Source organism: Triticum dicoccoides, chromosome 7A, assembly GCF_002162155.2.
Source record: "Triticum dicoccoides isolate Atlit2015 ecotype Zavitan chromosome 7A, WEW_v2.0, whole genome shotgun sequence".
Taxonomy (NCBI): Eukaryota; Viridiplantae; Streptophyta; class Magnoliopsida; order Poales; family Poaceae; genus Triticum; species Triticum dicoccoides.
The window spans coordinates 695,834,143-695,839,700 of NC_041392.1; positions in this window are offsets into that span (position 1 = coordinate 695,834,143).

Genomic DNA, 5,558 nt, shown 5'->3' on the forward strand with positions numbered 1-5,558 from the left:
TTGCTATACTATTGGTGCTATCTATACTATTAATGATGAGAGTGATTATGCTTATGATATGAAAAGGCCCAAGCTTGGGGATGCTATGTTTGATGAATATGATGTTTTTGAGAATAAATTTTCTGCAATTAATGTTTGTCCCAAGCTTGGGGATGCTACATTTAATGAAGATGATATTTTTAGTCTCCCAAGTTTTGATATGCAAATTTATAATGATGATAGCATGCCTCCTACTTATGATGATTATATTGATGAAAGTGGGTTTGGAAGAGTGTCAACTTTAGGAAGTAATGATCCCACTATTTTGGAGGGCGTTGAATCTTATTGTGATAATTATGAAAGTGGAATTGGAGAGGTCATGACTTTATTTAGTGATGATTCCACTATCTTGGAAGAGGTTTCAATTGATTATGATGAGAACAAAGTTCATACTTATGATAATTATTGTGATGATACATATGCTATAAAAAGTAGTGATGATTATATTTATAAAACTTGTCATGATTATGATTACCCTTTTTCTGAACATTACTCTTTTAATGTGGAAACAATTTATAGTATTCGAGTCTCATATGATACTCCCACTATTCCGAATGAAAAGAATTTTGCTTATGTGGAGAGTAATAAAATTTTTATGCTTGTAGATCATGAAAAGAATGCTTTAGGTGCTGGTTATATTGTTGAATTCATTCATGATGCTACTGAAATTTTTTCTGAGGGAGGAATATATGCTTGTAGGAATTGCAATAATATCAAGTTTCCTCTCTATGTGCTTAAAGTTTTGAACTTATGCTTGTTTTACCTTCCTATGCAAGTTGATTCTTGTTCCCACAAGTTGTTTGATCAAAAAATCCCTATGAATAGGAAGTGGGTTAGACTTAAATGTGCTAGTCATGTTCTTCATGATGCCCTCTTTATGTTACAATTCTTATCTTTTATGTGAGCATCATAGAAATCATCATGCCTAGCTAGGGGCGTTAAACGATAGCGCTTGTTGGGAGGAAACCCAACTTTATTTTTGTTCCTGTTTAGTAATAAATAATTTACTTAGACTATGTTATGGTTGTGTTTTTTTGTGTTTAATTAGTGTTTGTGCCAAGTAGAACCTTTGGGAAGACTTGGGGAAAGTCTTTGCGATCATGCTGTAAAAAACAGAAACTTTAGCGCTCACGAGAATTGCTGCCAGTTTTTATTAGAGAGTGCTATTGAGTTAATTATTTTTGCAGATGATTAATAGACAAATTACTCACGTCCAGCAATTTATTTTAGAATTTTTGGGATTCCAGAAGTATACGTTTGATCCAGATTACTACAGACTGTTCTATTTTTGACAGATTCTGTTTTTCATGTGTTGTTTACTTATTTTGATTACTCTATGGCTAGTAAAAGAGTTTATAAACCATAGAGAATTTGGAATACAGTAGGTTTAACACCAATATAAATTTAGAATGAGTTCACAACAGTACCTAACTGGTGATTTATTTTCTTATACTAACGGAGCTTACGAGTTTTCTGTTAAGTTTTGTGCTGTGAAGTTTTCAAGTTTTGGGTAAAGATTTGATGGAATATGGAATAAGGAGTGGAAAGATCCTAAGCTTGGGGATGCCCAAGGCACCCCAAGGTAATATTCAAGGACAACCAAAATCCTATGCTTGAGGATTCCCGGAAGGCATCCCCTCTTTCGTCTTCGTTCATCGGTAACTTTACTTGGAGCTATATTTTTATTCACCACATGATATGTGTTTTGCTTGGAGCGTCAATTTATTTTGTTTTTCTTGCTGTTTGAATAAAGTATCAAGATATGAAATTCTTAAATGTTAGAGAGTCTTCACATAGTTGCATAATTATTCGACTACTCATTGATCTTCACTTACATCTTTCGGAGTAGTTTGTCATTTGCCCTAGTGGTTCACTTATATCTTTTAGAGCAGGGTGGTGGTTTTATTCTATAGAAATAGATGAACTCTCATGCTTCACTTATATTATTTTGAGAGTCCTAAACAGCATGGTAATTTGCTTTGGTTATGAATTTAGTCCTAATATGGTGGGCATCCAAGAGGGATATAATAAAAACTTTCATATAAAGTGCATTGAATACTATGAGAAGTTTGATACTTGATGATTGTTTTGAGATATGAAGATGGTGATGTTAGAGTCATGCTAGTTGAGTAGTTGTGAATTTGAGAAATACTTGTGTTGAAGTTTGTGATTCCCGTAGCATGCACGTATGGTGAACCGTTATGTGATGAAGTCGGAGCATGATTTATTTATTGATTGTCTTCCTTATGAGTGGCGGTCGGGGACGAGCGATGGTCTTTTCCTACCAATCTATCCCCCTAGGAGCATGCGCATAGTACTTTGTTTCGATAACTAATAGATTTTTGCGATAAGTATGTGAATTCTTTATGACTAATGTTGAGTCCATGGATCATACGCACTCTCACCCTTCCACCATTGCTAGCCTCTCTAGTACCGCGCAACTTTCGCCGGTACCATAAACCCACCATATACCTTCCTCAAAACAGCCACCATACCTACCTATTATGGCATTTCCATAGCCATACTGAGATATATTGCCATGCAACTTTCCACCGTTCCATTATTATGACACGCTTCATCATTGTCATATTGCTTTGCATGATCATGTAGTTGACATCGTATTTGTGGCAAATCCACCATTCTTAAGTCTTTCATACATGTCACTCATGAGTCATTGCACATCCCGGTACACCGCCGGAGGCATTCATGTAGAGTCATATTTTGTTCTAAGTATTGAGTTGTAAGTAAAAAGAAGTGTGATGATCATCATTATTAGAGCATTGTCCCAGTGAGGAAAGGATGATGGAGACCATGATTCCCCCAAAAGTTGGGATGAGACTTCGGACGAAAATAAATAAATAAAAGAGGCCAAAGAAGCCCAAATAAAAAAAGAGGCCATAAAAAAAGAAGGGACAAATAAAAAAATAAAAAAGTAAAAATAATGAGAGAAGGGACAATGCTACTATCCTTTTACCACACTTGTGCTTCAAAGTGGCACCATGATCTTCATGATAGAGAGTCTCCTAGTGGGAATCTTTTAGTATAGAACTTGGCTTGTATATTCCAATTATGGGCTTCCTCAAAATGCCCTAGGTCTTCGTGAGCAAGCGAGTTGGATGCACACCCACTAGTTTCTTTTGTTGAGCTTTCATACATTTATAGCTCTAGTGCATCCGTTGCATGGCAATCCCTACTCACTCACATTGATATCTATTGATGGGTATCTCCATAGCCTGTTGATATGCCTAGTTGATGTGAGACTATCTTCTCCTTTTTGTCTTCTCCACAACCACCATTCTATTCCACCTATAGTACTATGTCCATGGCTCATGCTCATGTATTGTGTGAAGATTGAAAAGGTTTGAGGACACTAAAAGTATGAAACAATTGCTTGGCTTGTCATCGGGGTTGTGCATGATTTAAATATTTTGTGTGGTGAAGATAGAGCATAGCCAGACTATATAATTTTGTAGGGATAGCTTTCTTTGGCCATGTTATTTTGAGAAGACATGATTACTTGGTTAGTATGCTTCAAGTATTATTATTTTTATGTCAGTATTAAACTTTTGTCTTGAATCTTATAGATCTGAATATTCTTGCCACAATAAAGAGAACTACATGGATAAATATGTTAGGTACCATTCTACATCAAAAAATTTGTTTTTATCATTTACCTACTCAAGGACGAGCAGGAATTAAGCTTGGGGATGGTGATACGTCTCCAACGTATCTATAATTTTTTATTGTTCCATGCTATTATATTATCAACCTTGGATGTTTTATATGCATTTATATGCTATTTTATATGATTTTTGGGACTAACCTATTAACCTAGAGCCAGTGTCAGTTTCTGTTTTTTCCTTATTTTAGAGTATCGCAGAAAAGGAAAATCAAATGGAGTCCAATTGACCTAAAACTTCATGGAACTTATTTTATGACCAGAAGAAGCCCATAGAGTATCGGAGTTTGACTAGGAGAGTCTCGGGCTGCCCACGAGAGTGGGGGGCGCGCCCACCCCCTGGGCGTGTCCCCCTACCTCGTGGACAGCCCGGAGGTCCACCGACGTACTTCTTCCCCCCATATATACCCATTGATAACCCACAAGTGTAGGGGATCGCAACAGTTTTCGATAAGTAAGAGTGTCGAACCCAACGAGGAGCTAAAGGTAGAACAAATATTCCCTCAAGTTCTATCGACCACCGATACAACTCTACGCATGCTTGACGTTTGCTTTACCTAGAACAAGTATGAAACTAGAAGTACTTTGTAGGTGTTGTTGGATAGGTTTGCAAGATAATAAAGAGTACGTAAATAAAAAGTAGGGGCTGTTTAGATAAAGAAATAATAAATTAAATAAAGCGAGTGTGTAAAAGTGGTGGTAGGAGTTGCAAAATTGTCCCTTAAGCAATTGACTACTTTACTAGACCGATAGCAAGTATTATGTGGGAGAGGCCACTGCTAGCATGTCATCCCTTACTTGGAATTCTATGCACTTATGATTGGAACTATTAGCAAGCATCCGCAACTACTAACATTCATTAAGGTAAAACCCAACCATAGCATTAAAGTATATTGGTCCCCCTTCAATCCCGTATGCATCAATTTCTATGCTAGGTTGAAGCTTCTGTCACTCTTGCCCTCCAATACATAGTCCTATCAACATACAACTAACCCTAGGGTGTGATCCACGCGCACAATCATATGATGGGCACCAAAGGACAGCAACATAACCACAAGCAAATTAAATCAATCATATCAATTCATCAACCACTGATAGGACAACGAAAATCTACTCAGACATCATAGGATGGCAACACATCATTGGATAATAATATGAAGCATAAAGCACCACGTTCAAGTAGAGGGTACATCGGGTTGCGGGAGAGTGGACCGCTGTAGATAGAGGGGGAAGGTGATGGAGATGTTGGTGAAGATGGCGGAGGTGTTGGTGAAGATCGTGGTGATGATGATGATGCCCACGGCGGCGTTCCGGCGCCACCGGAGGAGAGGGCGAGAGGGGCCCCCTTCTTCCTCTTCTTCCTTGACCTCCTCCCTAGATGGCAGAAGGGTTTCCCCTCTGGTCCTTGGCCTCCATGGCATGGGAGGGGCGAGAGCCCCTCCGAGATTGGATCTATCTCTCTGTTTCTCTCTGGTTCTGCGTTCTGTTCTGGCTCTGTTTCACCATTTTGTATATATATGGAGATCCGTAACTCCGATTGGCCTGAAACCTTCGCCGTGATTTTTTTTCTGAATATTAGCTTTCTTGCGGCAAAATAAGAGCGTCAACCGCCTTACGGTGGGCTCACGAGGGTAGGGGCGCGCCCTAAGGGGGGGCGCCCCCCTGCCTCGTGACCACCTCGGGCACTGGTTCGTGTTGATTTTCCTTCCGAATTTTCCATATTTTCCAAAAATAAGCTCCATCCGTTTTTATCCCGTTTGGACTCTGTTTGATATGGATATTCTGCGTAACCAAAAACATGCAACACACAGGAACTGGCACTGGGCACTGGATCAATATG